Raw genomic sequence first — 18,100 nt, forward strand, 5'->3', positions numbered from 1 at the left:
GGCAAGGTTAAAAAGTTGACAGTTCAAAAAATAAGAAAATAAAAAATAAAAAATGATAATAATTCAATTAATTAAATATAAATTCATTGAACCGAAAATATATAGAAGTATAAAATTCATATATAAGTACTCATCTTTTTTATCAAATATACGGGTTAAAAGCATAAGAGATAATTCATTTGGCATTGATTAACGTGAAAAATGCTTGAACTAGTTTACTTAATTCAAAGATTATCTATTAATTTTACTATCCTTTATAAATATTTAAATATTAATGAATAATTCGAAAAACTATTCGGCTAGTTAAATATTTGTGAGCTAGTTGATCAAAAATCCAGAAAATTTTGTTACAATCGAAATGATCTAACCGCAACTTTTCACATACATGCTGAACCTGTGGAGCTATAATTGAATGCTATAATTGAATGATCGTGTTTATGTCACTACTACTAAATTATATAGAGAAAGGAAGGGTTTTTTTTTGCATTTAGCCCCTAAAATTTTTTTTTACGAATGGCCCAACTAAATTTATATTTGCAAAAACGATCCTCCCCGCCACATGAGTGCCACACAAGATGGGAAAGATCATGTGGGCATTTTTATGTTGAACATGGTAATCTAATCACCATGTTTAACACAATGATCCAATCACCATTTTTAAGTTGAACGCAATGATTCAATTCCTACTCCCATCGCCCCTAAGTCAAAGAATAGAGACTAGAATGTGGATATGAACACGATAATTCAGTCACCGTGTGCAACTTAACAAGACCATCCCCTGTCCAATGTGGTGCTAATGTGGCAAAGAGAGGGCCATTTTTGCAGATATATAAATTTGTTGGGCCTATTTGTAAAAAAAAATAAAAATAAGGGGGCTTAATGCAAAGAAAAAAAAATTGAAAAGAAGAGTATACCTAGGAGTGAAGTAACATGACCTCTTAACATTTTCCTGTCCAAGACCAGTGTATACCGATGCAAAAAAAATTTGACCAGTTCTAGAACTGGTATTGTGGTTCCATTCCTAAAAAGTTAACAAGTTATTGTCTATACCTAAAACTCCTTAGTTACATGGAAGTTATATTATCTAGAACACCTCCACCAACAGAATATATAAATAATGTTGTTTATTTACAAATTTGACCTGAAAAACATATATGCTGCTACATAAGAGCATAATATTCTTCGAAAAAGACAAATAAATCAAGCAATTTAATCTAATACAATTTATATAAGAAAATTGAACTTTGCACAAAACTAAAAGAAGTAACAAATTGTGCAGAAAGTTTACTCAATCAGTGAATCCAACAGCAAAACAGATTACGCCTAGTTGGTAATGTAGTGGCTAAAAGCACCTATGTTGTATTTAGAAAGGCCCAAATTTTCTAAGCGCTTCTAGTCTTCCATCTTTTTGTGCTATACATTGCATTGGAAAACCGTCACCTAAGAAAGATAAAAGAGGAAAGATTAAAAGCGCTTTAGAACTTTTGGACCTTCGAAACTATAAGATATTTGTTTTTAGCCACCAATACCAAACTAGACCTTACTCAAGTAAACATCAAAATCAAGAACGGATAACAAGGATCTTTAAATACACAAAGGGCGTGTTTGGAGTATGTGACTAGATTGAATTAGATAACAAGATTGGAAGGGATTGGATTGGATGAGTTGAATATAATACAATTCTAGTCTTGCATTTGGTGCAACACAGGATTAGTAAAGGATTGAATAAATCAATTCTATTCTAATGTTTGGTGTATGAAAGGGTACATGAATTGGACTATTTTTTACGAATTGTTTCTCCTACCATCCTACTACCTCACCCCCCGCCCCTAAGCACCACACCTTATCCCCGTCACTCTCCGCTCCTATATTTCTCTCACCCCATTAATCAATTTTTGAAAAAGCAATCTCACAACATAAATCATGCTTATAAATTAAATAATTAATAATTGCATACAAATAAACAAACATAAACTAACTAAACAATAATAAATGTAATGGCAGCATGGAGAGAGTGTCGTAGCACAAAACATACTGCAAAGTGGATAGCGTGCTATAATGCGATAATTAAATCATCAATTGCAAGTACTAGAAAAAACCCATATATAGCCAAATTCAATCAATGGACAAAAACAAACCTCATGCACGAGGTTAAAGGAGCAAATAAAAGGAAAACCACCCAGTTTGAAGTTCCCGTTGAAATGAAACAATGAAAAGGTTTCTTCCATGGAGCTGCTTCCCTGTTATCTAAAAGCCAATTATTCATTGCATGGACGCAGTCAAGATTACTATCGAATTATCAAAGAATAAATTAGGCAAGGCAATTAAACAGGTCCAGTAGATATTGTTCATAGAAAAGATTTGGAAACCTACCAAAATAGAGATTATCTAACTTAATAGATGATGTCTAGTACATAGAAAATCAATTATAGGTGGTGGCACATAAGATTATCTAACTTAATGGTTCCATCTTAGGATCCTAAATTCAGCGTGAAAGTTCAAGTCTTTAAAAGATTCGCAAACTCCATACTTGGAAATAACACGAGGGGGGAGAAAAGGAGAAAGAGTGGAAACTCGCTATGCAATTAGTGGCAGTCTATGCACTGCCTTAAAATTATCCCGCAAGTTTTATAAAAAGTTAGTTCTTAGTAGAATGGATACACCCAAAATTTTGGACAACCAGTAGAAATGAACACGTTTTGATCCACAAAGATCGCAACTGCTACCCGAAATTATTTGCTCTTTAAATGGTAAGGGAGAACCATCAAAGCAATAGAATTTGAACATAATTCAGCACCAATAAGATATTCATGCAAAGATCAATACACATCAACTTCCTCATGCAGGAATGTTAACACAAAATTATCCTATAATCTAATGTAAAATGCACATTTTAGTCTACCAAATCACTAAAACCTACTTTGACCAATAATTTTATGTTGTACAGCCCATAATTAGAAAGGAAAAGGTAAATTGGTAAATTGGTACAGTTAGATAGTCTACAGATATATTTGGATTTGTGATACAAAAACCTACAGATATATTTGCTTTGTATTAAATAACATATCACATAATACTCTTTCACCCTTACATTCACAATAGTCAACCAACCAACACCAATTTCACAGGGATATATTTGCATCAATAGGACCGAATCTGCCTTATATGTTCAGTAAGGCTAACAGCTCCGGTCAAGCAACTCACAGATACTAAATCAATCAAACACAATTTGACATGTGATGTATAATTCTTCGATTCAAATTAGTCCACCACAAATTAAAATTACAATCACAAACAACAACTCCACAAAATCAAGCACAAACATGATCAAATCGAAGTGTGTGATTCGACACCTGAGCGAGCGACTGGTGAGTGTCGGTGTCAAGGGCAGCGATAATGGCGACGCTCTAGAGGATGGTGGCAGCGCAATCCCACATGGATAGGGTGCGAAGAATTCCACCAAGACAATCCTAGCAGAACCGAAAACGTAGTGCCAAAACTAGACCCGGCAAATGGGCGGGTTGGGTAACCCGCGGGCGAGTCATTGTACCCACGGGTTACTTGGGCATGGGTAAAATTTACCGGTAAATTTTTTGGTAGCCAACATCTTTACCCATTCCTGTCCGCTAGTGGGTGGGTTGGTATACGAGTTACCCGCAATTTTTTTTTTTATTTTTTCTCTTACATTTTTTAAATGCAAATACATATATATAAGTTTTAAAAATATAACAAAACTCATTATTTAAAATATTATAACATACAATAAAAATATTTAAAGTCTTAAAGCAAAAAAATTTCGTAATATAAAAGACACGATAAGAAATTAGGATTAGAATTTCTAGGATAGATAAATAAAAATATACGTATTTTAATTAAGAAAATATATTTTTTAATTAAAAAATATCTGTGCGGGTACCCGTGGGTACCTGCGGGTTACCCAAAATGCCCACAGCTTAATGGGTATCCACCTGTTTTACCCGTAATTTTTTTGGGTTCGAAAAGTTGGTACCCATACCCGCAAATTTGCGGGTAACCGTGGGTACCCGCGGGTATGGGTCGAGATTGCCAGGTCTAGCCAAAACCCCCGATTTAACACTCAAATCGAAGGAAAAACAAAGAGGAAGAGAGTCGAAAAGCTTCGATTCGAATCTGAGGAAAAGAAAAGGGGATTGACGGATCACCTAGGATTTGAAGTTGAGATCACTGCATCTTAGGGTTAGGGTTTGGGGTGAGAGAATGGGAGAATAGAGAGAGAGCACGTGCGGGTTTAGGGTTTAGTAGGAGAAAACAAGAGATAAGAGGGAGAGCGAGAGAGGTAGGAACGTGTCGGGGAGAGGATGCTCACCTGCTCTTTGCCGCGGGTTCGATGGGTATATTTTTAATTATATTTGTAGATATAATATATATTACTATTAAATATATGTATTGAACACATATTTATATCGATATTTATCAATAAATTTTTATAATAAAAAACAAATAAAATTTAATTAATTAAATTTATTTTATAGTAAGCATATGGCCAATTTGCATAAAAAATTCATAAATTTTGAGCTTTTGCAAAGCTGGGCCACCTTTTTTGATTTTGCAGATTCGGTCCGAATTTTCAACAAACTGACCAAAATACCCTTATTACTTTTTCTCTCTCCTTGTTTTTTCTCTCGTTTATTTTTTTTTCTCTTGCCGAAGAAACCAGCGGAGGCGGAAACGGCCTGCCTCGCTTACCCTTATGCTCTCGCTCTCGCCCTTTCCCTCGCCTGCGCACCTCCCACCTTCCTCGCCTCCGACCCTGTTGAGGCCGCGTCGCGACTCTTTTTTTCCCTCTCCGACTCTCCTCTACCGTCTCCGACGACAACGCCTCGCTCTCTCTTCCTCGCCCTTCTCATCCTCTCCCTCTCCCTCTCCCTCCTCCTCCGCCACATCCGATGACGATACATCTTCACTGACACCGTGGATGTCGCTCCGGCGCTGCAACCTCGGGACAACGGGTCCTTAGCTGTCACGCCCCGGGCCCAGCGGAAGCCCACCGGCGCGTGCACAGACCCGCCGTGTACACCAAACAACCACAATGAACACAAGGCGTCTATTAAAACAAGAAATGAACACAGTAAAGTCCTAACAGGACTATCAGAGCGAGTAATAAAAAATCACTACTAATCTAACAAAAAGAGATCCGCAAGAAATGGAAATACAAAATGTATAGAACTAAATCCAGGAGATTAACACATCTCTAAATCAAATACATAAAACATCTTCCTACAAGATACAAAAAGAAATATGATGTCGGGTCCTTCTAAAATATCTCCGTAGAGGCCCTAGATAATCGCTAACCCCTTGCCACGATCTGTCACGCCCCGAGCCCGATCCTTTTGGCCGGTTCGAGAACGTCGAACAGACGCCGAACGGACAAAGTCTCCCTTGTCCGCCCAAGGCTCAACATCCCGTACAGTAGAGTATCAATTTGCGCAAAACGGAAGCATACATAATGGCTCGCACGAGGGCAAGCAATAGCCAATAGTGAAAGTAATAAACTACACTTAGAAATTTGATTACATTTTGTCTCATTTCTTCTCTTTTTACATCACATGATCTCAAAATATAAAATCTTGCATTTAAACATAAAGTGTCATTTTCATCATTAATATTCTTTCCTTCAACACCCATAATCATCGAAATACAAAAGAAGATATCTAACAAAAGGGTATGCAACTATAAAAGTAAAACATCTCGGGCGGTCTCTACCTAGGGCGCGATGCCCTTACCGCGATCGTCTGCCGGCTCGTTCGGTCCCGGCTCTATGGAAATAGGGGTGTGAGAACTGCAACAAAGTTTCCAGTGGGTTGGCAACCAACCACGCCGACTTTCTCACTAGGTCTAAATCAAGCATAATAGAAAGAAGAATAGATAATAACCAACTAATAATACAACTAATATGCATGAACAATATAAGATGCTATGCTCGAGTATAGTAATGCCCATGATGAATGCAAGTTATTAATTCCATAATCCAATCTCGTGGCTAGCCCGTAGGTTTCGCCCTCACAAGCTCACCAACCCAAATCCCTACTATCGGGGAGAATTCCGCTACGACCCGACGGGACCGTCCTCTGGGGAGAATTCCGCTACGACCCAGTGATGTCAACTTCGGAGCACACCGCCCGAGGGGGAGCTACCACCCTCGAGCATGGACTATTTGGTGAGTACGATCAATCCTAACTTTAAGGATTCCAATTCAATCCATTCCTTGACTCCAAGGAAAACCATGCTCATGTGACCCTTAACTCTAAGGTGTATGTATTATATTGTCACAATCTCTATTTACTTGCATTCTTTAACCTCTACTAGATTCATGTACACTACTTGTTCTTTGTCCTCTCATCATAATGCCACACTTGTTTTCTAGTGTTCAAAACTAGTCGATGTCACTATCTACATTCAAGTCTATATGTCACATTTGTTTTCTAAGTTCACTAGTTCTTGTCCAACACCATGCATACCTAGGGTTTAACATTACCTTGTTCTTGTACTATTATTTCTCATGCATTTCATGCTCATACCATGCAAATGATTGCTCACAGATGACCCTACTATGTAATATGCTCAATTTATATACATGCTCAAATATGACACTTTAGATATAAAAGGAAGTTTGAGGTCCTTGGAATGCACCACCTACCTTAATGAGGTAGTAGAAGGCGAACTCGATACTTTCCACGCTTTAACGACCGTCGGATTTGCGTCCTACAACCAAGAAAGTGCCCAAATTAGGCCCTTTGTACATGAACTACTCCTAAACATTTTCGTAACATTAAACGGAGTTGTCCCACACGTCGAGAATACCCCCAATTAGGTTTCTACGGGGTCAATTCGCCCCCGAAAAATCCTAGGGTAAAAGCCCCAAATTTGAGCCCTAATAATGTCATCTAGGGTTTCCACCTAGATCGATCTTGTTGCTAAGCAAAGGATAGCTTAGAATCACTTGGGAAGCTCTCTAATAAGGTTTCTAAACTCTTGGAACCATCCCTAGGGCATTTAAGGTGAACCCTGACCAACCACCATGAGAGCACTTGAGCTCTTATGGGTTCCATGGATTTCGAGGCTTATAGAGGGTTTCTAAAGCTAGAAGCAACTCAAAACTCCAAAACTTAGGGATCAAAACCAAATCCTAGACTCATTTGTACCAAAACCTCACCTTAGCCAAAGTTCCACCGAGCTCCTTCTTGTAGGAGAGCTTCTTGAACCACTAAAGCTCCAAAACCACCTTCTTCAAGCTTCTTCTCATTCTTCTCCAAGCCCTTAGTCCAAGAGTTCTAGAGAGAGAAAGAGAGAAATGAGAGAAAGAAAGGGAGTCGCGGTGCTGCTGTGAGGGGAAAAGGGTGTAGGGGTAATAACATGTTGCAACAATAGCAACTAGACCCCTCAACTCTCTATTCTGCAGCAGACTCATCCCTGCTGCCAGAGCCGCTGTGTACCGGTACGCGGGTTTGTGTACCGGTACGGCCCTGCGCAGAGGCCCAAACCCGAGAGCAAACTCTCTCGATTTCGCAGGGTGTGTACCGGTACACGAGGTCCCGTACCGGTACACCACCCAGGCTGCTCAAACCTGAGAGCAGCCTATGCTCGTGCCGCTTGCTGTACTGGTACTGCCATCAAGGTGCACCGGTACACAATGCTCCAGAGTTCTATTTTGGCTCCGAGTCGACTCTACTTCGCGTCGTTCGATGCCAAAACTATTCCAACACTTCTTAAACTCATCTTAGCACTTCCAATCTTATAGGAAAGCTAAATGGGGCTTGTCCAACCCTTTCTATCGACACCTAACCAATTTGGGTAAAGTTCGATAACCGTTATCGAGATTTCAATATGTTACACGATCCTTAGCCTCTCTCGTCGCGGAAGGCTCTGAAATAAAACCACAAAACAGGGGCGTGAGAACTATTAATCAATAGTTTCCAGTGGGCAAGCCGCTAACCTCAGCAAAAATACACCAATAGGCTAGAGGCAAAAGTAGTATGTTCTAACATTTAATTAGAATGAACAACATGTATAATAAGCATGAATAAAACTTGCTAAGCTACTATGCCTTTACGAAAGGATTAACTATGAAGTATATGATGTTCTACTTTACATTTGATCAACTATATGCAATGTTAATTTACATGCACATTCAATTGTATGCCAATGTCAACTTACATGCATAATCATAAAATCCATTATGCTACATAGAATAAATTATGCTTTTCATTATTTTTCTAGCCATGCATACATACTAATCCACATAAGTAAAGGTTTACTACCACTAAAGGTGTCAATGTTATCATGTCCCATAAAAATGTCCAACTACTATGAATGCATCAAGTAGCAATATAAGGTAGCAAACCACAAGTATGAACATATACTATGTGTGCATCAACTATATGCAATGTCAAGATAAGTCTCAATACCCAATTTACAAGGAATGTACACGTGGTAACGTCTTGGCTTGTGCCATGCCTTGGTCGCCCCGTGAGGGTCATCATTTTCCCTACAAGAAAAGAGACTCCGGCCACAGCATCCCACTTCGGCGCCGAATCCCGCATAGGCGATCTATCGTCGCAAGGCTAAACTCCGAAGCGCCGGCTTGTAGGGAGTGACCCTCACAAGCATGTGCGAATGAGCACAAGGGCAAGCAAGCGTAATCATAGCATAGGGTCCACAATTTGGGATACTCAGTCATCATGTTTAAAATATGAAATTTTCACACATTGACTCGACGGTCGAGTACTAGATCATTCATGTCATGTCTTGTTTACATCTACTTGGGTGGTATGCCTCTACCAACACATACAATGCCTAAAGCATGCATAGTTCATATATCATTATCCTATCTAGGATAGTTCACTATTTTATACAAGACTCCAAGAGGTTCATGACATGCAATTCCAATAATTGTCTAAGGAAACATTTACTAATACCATATGCAAGAGAATTATGAAGTGTCCACAATGCATGTTGTTAGTTATATACCCAAAAGCCAATCTGGTGACACTGGCTTAACGGTATTTATGTATTAATTATTTATATTCATAATATAAGGGCAGATAATCTATTCATATCTATTGTATAGCAATACAATATTGACATGAATCGTCCATAGGGTCTTTGTTTGAAAAGACATTCTTAAGAGTTAGGAATTTGAGATATGTACTTTTCTGTACCAGACTCATTAAATGCTCCTAGCTAGAGGAATATTATAAGTACGGTAATATTTCAGATAGGCAGGTGTATGCTATGTTTCTAATTGAGGTGACGAATCTCAAGTTACTAGTGTGGGGACACTAGAACAAGCATACAGGTGCTTGTTAGAGAACAAGTACACTGAGCGTGACTATTTACTTGAACAGTCACATGGTTCTATGCTCGTCAGTGACAAGTTCATTGCTACAGTTGTGTTAAGTACTCCTCGGACCTGAGGCATCATAGTTGCTTTACGTATAGGTTGCTACCGTTTGACAGTACTAATACTTAGACTCTAGACACGTGTCTATTTTCGGTACTGATTGGCTATAGTAGTTTATATGGGAAGGCATGTAAATGCGCAATAAGGTATTCAACACTCTCAATAATGAGAGAGAACGTCCTATGTAGACTATCGAACTCGACTCGAAAAATCCTTGGCCAGGGTACGTGGTGTGTGGAAAGAGTTTCCAGCTATGTTACCATATTGAGTCAGTTTTAGATATTCTAGTCATATGATCGAATAATAAGATTTGGCGAGTAACCATAATTTTAGTTTGATCGGGGCGTTGTGTGTTGGAAGGAATTAATCACACGGTAACGGTTAGCGGAAAGGTTCGTTTTTCATCACTATTTTGGATTGCCGTGATATACTGCTAGGTGTCACTCACGGACGGTGAGAGAATATGAATGATTGGAATTGAATTGTTCTTATTTATCGATTAGAAAAGTTCTAATTAAATATCAAAGAGTTTGATGTTGAGCTCTACTGCCGAATGGTAATGAACCTATGCGGTCACACACATTAGGAATTGTGTGCACCCGAATCATTTTGATGAGAGTCGTTCACTAAAGAGTTTAGTGTAAGCGATGAAAATAAAAAGAAGTTGTTTAATTAAATTAGATTTAATTATTCAATTCGGTTATAATTGATAGTCCTAATTAGATTAGGATCTCGGAATCAATTTGAGAATTATGCGCAAGATTTAAATTTATCTCTAAGTAGATTAGTGGATAATATTTAATCATTAAAAAATATTTAAATGTGATTTAAATATTAGTAAGTAATCTTATTGGATAAGATTAAAATTAGATAAGATCTAATTATATATTGGAGAGATTAATATTTATCTCTAATTGGATTAGAGAATAATTAAATATTCATAATATCTTATGAGATAAGATTTTTTACTAGATTTGATTTAATTGGATAAGTATGAGTATTTAATTGTTAAATTTTATTGGAGAGAGAGAAAATCTTATTAGATAAGATTTTATGAAATAAGATTCTATATATATACATATATAGATTTATATGGATGTCTGAGTATACAATGAATTGAAAAAAAAGAAGAAGAATGAAACTGTACGACACATAGTGCCATACGGATGGAATGCATGGTAATTAAGATGCCATGCATCTTAATTAATTTGATGCATGTTAGCTTTTTGATCCATATATATCTAGAGATCTATCTCTCTCCGATTTCTCTCCCGCGCACGTGTTTTCTCTCCGATCAACTTCTCTACTCTTCATCGACTGGTGGATCATGAAAGGATTGCTAGCACCATCCAGATTCGTGAGACGAAGATCGATCCGGTCGCCAATTCCATGTGGATACGCGTAGAGGCCGGGCATGTGCACGGCTAATCGGAATCTTTGTTCGTCATATTCAGTTTCAACCATACAGTAGATCAAAATACCTTAACTGGTCCATGGTAAGATCTCTAAACATAAGGAGTTTTGTTTAGATTAAATTTTGCATAGTAACATGAGAATAATCCGTCGACAACGGTTTTGATTCATTGGTTTCGATTTTCATATGTGATATGTATTTGGCTTTCGAAAAATTTTAAAAGTACAAAACTATTTTCCGCTGTGTTTTTTTGAATGTTCCTGTTAATTTCTAACACATGTTATGCACATGTCTTTCCACTAAAATCCCCACTACATGGAGTAGAAGTATTATGATGCAAATAATTAATTCCACTAGTATTACATGCCAATATCTCAATTAGGGTTCACCTCAAAGGCTTTACACTCTCATTTCCTCATGTCTAAAATATGGAATATAACTATCGATCCCTAGATCGAATGCAATATCACAATGGCCAATACTAGTTGTTCTACTAGGTTAAATGCACCAAGTTATAATGTCACATACAAGTTCTAGTTATTCAACTAGGTTAAATACACCAAGTTTAGCTTTATAATTACCTTATCATGTTCTATGTCATTTATCACAACTATCTTGTCTACAACAAGTATAATGTAAGAAATGCTAAGTTCCATTCACCTTGTCTATAACAAGTATAATATTGTCATCATGTGAGATAACTATTTACTTAACCTATTCACTAGGTGCCCTCAAGGGGTTATATCATCAATCATACTTTAACATGCTTCTTAGGGTTGTATAAAAGAGAAATTGTCAAGAAGTATCATTTAGTGCAAAAATCTACATGTATGCCTCTATTACATAGAGCATAGATTCTCACTATATATATAACATATACATATTATGTTCTCATGAATTCTAGCATGTCATAATGATTATGAAAAAGCATCTAATTATATTTTAAAACCAAAAGGAGGATTTAGGGGGAGTTCACCCATGTCGGTGAGGTCAAACCCACCGGAAGCACTTCGAACCCTTTCGTTCCTTCGAATAAAGTTGTACACCGAACTTCTAACACCCTAAGAGAAATTCTAAAGGGTTAGAAACCCGAAAACGACTACTTCGAAAATCTTCTAAAGTTACACACATATAAGGTGAAAAATTATTTTTGATCAAGCTACACTTGTCCAAAGCTCAAATCAACCCAAAGGATCTTCAAATCAAACCTAAAGAAGAGTTCTACACTCATCAATTAGGTTCCAAAAGCTCCAAATCAAGAAACCCCAAATAAAATCTTAGATTCTCATTTCTAGGTTTCCATCTCAAGAAAGCTACCAAAACAAGATCTAAAGAGTAGATCTAAGTTACTAACCTCTCAAGAAGCTCCAATCCAAGTTTGGAATGAGCTAAGGTTGAAGATTGATCCTCAAGAAAGCTCCACTCTTCAATCCAAGGCTTCTCCAATGGTGGAAATCCAACATGACGCTAAGAGGAGAGGAAAAGAGAGATCAAACCAAGCAAAACCTCAAGAAAAGAGAGAGAAAATCAAGAGAGAGGAGTTCTACCTGAGCTCTCCACGGTTTAGGGCTCAATAGAGCTCTCTAAGGGCTGTAGGAGTATATATAGAGATGTAACAATCTCAAAAAGGCCCTCCAACAACGTGCAGTCTGCACTGCACTGCGTACCGGTACGCGGAAAAGAGTACCGGTACCAAGCAGCAGTCTGCACAAACCCGAGCCTTGGGTTAGCGAGAAAATACACTGGGTATCGGTACCATCACGATGCAGTACTGGTACTAGGTCCAGTACAAGTACTCTGCCGATGCAGTACCGGTACTCTGCCCTATAGAGTCAAACCCGAGAGCAGTCCAAATTCTACAAGTTAGAGATTTTGGTGCTAAGTTTTCACTTTTGCTCCTCGGGATGCGAGTCATTGGTAGGCACACCGTTGACGACCCTCCTGAAAACATGGAAGAGCTCGGAACACAGATCAAATACTCGAACCTTGCAATTTGCGAAAGTTCAATGTGCTATAGTGGTAGTGTGTTTTAAAGAAAAAGGGTTTTCGTGTGGGAAACGGTTTTGAAAAGGTTTTCGCGTGATTTTCATAAACTAGTATTTCAAAACGATTTTTCGGATAGGAAACATTTTGAAACCAATAGTTGTGGACTTATGATTGAAACTCTGAAAGTGAATTCGAATGTGAATGGGGTATGAATGTATGAATGTATGGATGTTTATATATTCAATTGGGGTGGTTGTATCATGTTTATGTTTCTTGTACTTGTGCGATACCGTGCAAATATAGGGGAGACTCTGTCCGTGTGAACAGTGGACTCCCTGTATTTGTGGTGGATCTGGCATACCCTGGGGTTCAGATTTTTAAAAAAAAAATTTGGATGCTTCCGCATTGCTTTTAAATCAAAGAGGGACCCTCGGGCGTGACAGATTAAAGAAGTTACGCGATGAATACTAATTACTTAAAGTGAATAGTAACTCCGATTTTCCGGAGTGGCTGATAAGTAGAGTTGGCTTCTGGCACGTATCGGACTGTTCATAGCACTCCAATAGCTTGTTTTCAATGGTCCGACTATTCTGGAACCATTGGTGCTAACGGATTTCAGGTTTGACACACGTATTTTGAGAAAACTGGAAATACATGTATTGTATGTATTTGTGCGTGGTTTTGAATTTCAGAGAGAGAATGGGTTTCGTCACGAATCCAAGACCAAACCAGGCGAAATAAAATTGTGGATTTGTTGTCTCTATCGTGCTGATCGCACTGGTGCGATCCGTTCACAAATCTCATGGACGGATCTCCTGATATCGCGTGTTGATCGAGGAGAGGTCATTAGTCGCAAAACGGTAATTTTGCGAAAAGCTCGACATTTTATATACCGTTTTGTGTGAAATCGAATGTGGAGGTGTGATTGCACATTTTACTCGAGCTGTGAAGGATTCGGTTGAAAATTTTGATCATCGGTGGACTTACTTGCAACTTGTCACCTTGTATATATAGGAACTAGCTAGGGATTCATTGAGGAAAACCCTAACCCAGCTAACCACCTCAACTGAGATCTTCCCAGCCGCCGTACCACCCTCCCTTGCCCTCACTGTGCGCACCCCGGCCGCCGCCGCGCGCTTCCGGCCACCGAAATCGGCACCACCTCCTTCTCCTCTTCTATTTCAGCACCACCTCCTCTCATCTTTGCCTGTGCTGCTGCCAGGGAGGTCCCTCACCCTTAGGCTCCACCTCTGACAACAAGCCCCAGCCTTGGCGACCATCCCCATCGGTCGCCGCCGCCGCTCCTGGCTCCCTGCTGCCACTCATGGCTACCTCGTGCTGAGGTTAAGTCATCTCTGTCTCCTCGGGCCACCGCCGCCTAGGGTCGGCCGAGATGCTTTTCCCCAGCCTCCAGCGACCTGTCTCTATTGTAAGATACCGAACTTCTAAAATTATGAAGTTACGGTGTACATTTGGTTGGAAAGCCATTGGAATCGTCCCGGTGAAGTTCGGTGACGTTCTGGATCAATCGGGTGTTTCGGTGCGTGTAGGCGCGAAAACGAAATCCGAAAGGTTATATTGGACCATAAGCTAAATCCGGAATTAGCGTTGATGAAAAGATGATGAAAATGTGCTTGAAAACATGTTTGGAGAGTCTCGGTTCGATTTGAAGAGAATCGGAGGTCGAACGAGCAAAAACGAGCGAAAACGGACGAAAAGCTGAAATTTGGCTAAGTCTGGAGTTTTGATCTACGGGGACGGATCCCTCAGCCAGGGACCAGTCTCTCAGAGACTGGTCCCTCATCCAAGGACCGGTCCCCGTAGCCCGAAAATGCCTAGTTTGGGCTGTTGCGAGAGGAGCATTGTTGAGGGGCTTAAGTGCAAAATGTCACTTATGAGAGTGTATAGAGAGGATCCTTTCTCTCTTTCTCTCATTTCTTTTACTCCCCCACACCGTTTCATCTCTCTCTCTCTCTCTCTAGACGAAGGAGAAGAAGAAAAAGAAGAGAAGGAAATGGAGGAAGAAGATGAAGGAGAAGAGGCCAAGAAGATGAAGCTTCATCTTCATCTCCTTCCTTGAGCCATTAGAGCAAGCTTAGAGAGGTAAGCATCATGCTCTTTAATGGTAGATTCTTGTAGATGGGTTTTTAATCCCTAAAATTGGATTTAGAGGAACCCTGGCATGCTATCTAGATGGATTGTGCCCAAATCACAAATCGATTTGGTGGATTTGGTTGTAGTAGCATCTAGGGCATCCAAAATAGGATTTTGGCAAATATGAGGGTTTGATCTCATTTGACACTCTGTAAACCTAATTGCTAGGTAAACGAACGCGTTGGGAAAGTCGGTTCGGCGATCCGTTACAAAGATATTGAATAAATAAGCGATTTAGCTTCGTTTCCGCCTGGAGAGCCGAGACGACTTCGTAAAATCATGGAAAAGGATTTGGAGCACCGTGGCGCATAACCAAAGACCTATAATTTTCGAGGTTGCGAAGCGGAGCACGGTTGAGGCGCAGTTGCAATATTGGGCCGTGCCGGATACGGGTGCCGCGGAAGGTCGATTGCAAGTGTCGACAAACAATCGGAAAGCAAGCTAAGGTGGGTTGTGTTTACCGAAGCGACTAGGTCGCCTTTATGTCAAAGTAAAGTGATATTTACAGTTGATGCATATGTGGATATTCATGCATAGCGGAATATATGCTAGACGCATTAGCATTACGAAATCATGTTAGATAAGATGCATGTGCATGTTAATATGATAAGAAACCATGCTAGTGATATTTGCATGATAATGCATTGATAGTACATGCTAGTAAGTAAATGCATATTAATACATATGGGTATAATGAGCATGCTAGATAAGATTCATGTACATGTAATACTTGATATAACAAATAGGCCGTCAAGTAGATCGAGTGGCATTAACCTAGTGTTATATATAACATAGGTCGAATATGAACCTAGGGTTGAGAATCTAGGAAGAATAAGAATGATGTTGAACCTAGCGTCGTGGACCTAGGCTAGATCGAGTGGCATTAACCTAGCGTCGTGAACATAGGTTAAACAGGATGAACCTAGAACAAGATCTAGCTAGAGAGGGTTTAACCTATTTTAAAGAACATAGGTTATGTGATAAGGGCATTAAACCTCGAGTCAACTAGACCTAGGATGGAAAGTGCATTGGGCCTAGATTGGTCGATGTTATAGGGTTGAGACTACCCTAGAGGCTTGGAAATAGATTTCAGAATCTTAGGAATTGTGAACTCGATAGTTCTTGGACCGCGGGTGCATGTGGCATGTTCCTCTTCCACCAGAAGAACTTCGAGGATTATGATTGAGCAAGAACAGAGAGCGCTAGGGTGTATGCGGCATGTTCCTCTCCCTATCGGGGGTCTTGGCTATAGGTGTATGCGGCTATGTTCCTCTCCCACTGGCGGATCCCTGACCACGATGCACGGACCTTCGGGCGGACCGTTGGACGATGTGGTTCTTGGCTTGTAAGCTGAGGTGCATGTGACAAGGTCCTTCACCTCGAGCCGAGCAGAGCGCGGATTATTCGCAGTTGATTGACTCGAGGCCGAGTCGGGTGGCTAACTTGAATAAGGTAGATGGAACCTTAGGGGCTAGTGGTATTGTGATTGATCTAAAGTAATAGAAACCTTAGAGGTTAGTTGGATCTGAGCGAGATAGAAGTAGAATCAAGTGATGTACTTCTCATTGTTGCATTATTGCATCGTTGCATATAGCATGGCATTATTACAATTGCGAGGCAAGGTATGGTTCTATTAATTGCATAGTCAAGATATCTATCTATCTGTTTATTAAACTAACCTGCAGTTGCCTCCTTTGAACCTGTCGGTCGAGCTTTTCCCTTGGGTGGCCGTACCCACTGGGAACCATCGAGTTGGTTCTCACCCCACGTTGATTTTGGGTGTTACAGGTTCGCACGTGAGCGACGTGGCGGCGCGAGGCAAGGGCGTAGCTCCATAGATAGCACCCTACCCTCGGAGACCAGAGCTAGCAGTACCCCGTCGACGTAGCTTAGGGGTATAGAAAATGAAAGGAACAAAATGTATTAAACTTGTAATATCTATGATGTAATAACTTAATTGCATTGGAAGTTGAATGTAATGTAAAGTGTGATGTAAATAAATGAATCTAATGGGAATGCTTGTAATAACATAGGATGTGTTATGTTGTGATACTTTCCTTACGCAATCATGTTCCTAGCTGGAACTTCTTGTACTTGTATTGATTGCGACACCTAAGACGTACAGGAAAAATTCTGTCCGTTCGGCGGTCTGTCGGCGGCGCCGCGACCTCGGCCAAATAGGCGGGCGGTCGCGGCTCGTGACAGATAAGGTGGTATCAGAGCATAAAGTAGAGAATGAAAAATGATTTAGGCGGACCTAGGAGACCCTGGGATAGTAAAACCATAGGAGAATAACGCTCGTGAGAGACGAGGACTTGTGACTTGTGGCGAAAGGTTAATGATTGGGTTATATGGTAATCCTCTAAGATGGATATTAGAGGTAGATCTAAGGTACGGTGTATTCTCAACCAAGTGTGTTCATGTTGGGCTACGACAACATGAAACCGAGTGATGAGAATAGACGCTCTTGCATAACTTTCACCCGATTTGCGTCAATGTTATGTTGTTTCGTACTTGACCCAGATGGTTGAGGATTAATCGAGTTGCCCTGTTTCAGGAAGCGATGGCACCGCGTAGGCGACCTTCGTCTGGATTGAAGCGGGGTAGGACAGGCGATGTCCCTGAGCAACCCGAGGCGAGCGGAGACCCGGTACTCCGTGAGCAGATGAATACACTCATGGGCGTAGTGCTGGGACAGGAGGAGCAGATCAAGGAGCTCCATGAGTTGTTGGCACGACAGACTGCAGCGGCTACGCCGGTAGCAGCACGCCGTGTACCGACAGGAGTGGCGATGGAATCAGGGGTAGTGGCCTCTGATTCTGTAGAAATGGAGGCGGAGAAAGACCGGGCTTTGACGACCATTATGACCTTCAAGAGGTTTAATCCGCCTGTCTTTGATGGAGAGGATGTCGACCCATGGATCGTGGAGATGTGGATTGACTCTGTGGAAATGCTCTTCGGGGAGCTGTACACCTTGGAGCGGGACAAGGTGCCCCTAGCCGTGCATTGCTTGAAGTAGTCGGCAAAGGTGTGGTGGAAAGGCGTTCGACGGAATCGATCGCCTAGTCTCCCTCCTATGGCATGGGATGAGTTTCGGGGATTGGTGT

At 40.3% G+C, this 18,100-nt stretch overlaps 1 long non-coding RNA gene across 1 annotated transcript; it reads right to left on the reverse strand.

Moving 5' to 3' along the window:
• Positions 1,980-13,118, reverse strand: LOC109726194. Its single transcript, XR_002220437.1, has 3 exons — positions 12,401-13,118; positions 12,208-12,320; positions 1,980-2,240 (listed from the first exon to the last, which is right to left on the reverse strand). It is a non-coding gene; the product is annotated as an uncharacterized LOC109726194 (long non-coding RNA).

This window comes from Ananas comosus, linkage group 21, assembly GCF_001540865.1.
Source record: "Ananas comosus cultivar F153 linkage group 21, ASM154086v1, whole genome shotgun sequence".
In the NCBI taxonomy this organism is placed as follows: Eukaryota; Viridiplantae; Streptophyta; class Magnoliopsida; order Poales; family Bromeliaceae; genus Ananas; species Ananas comosus.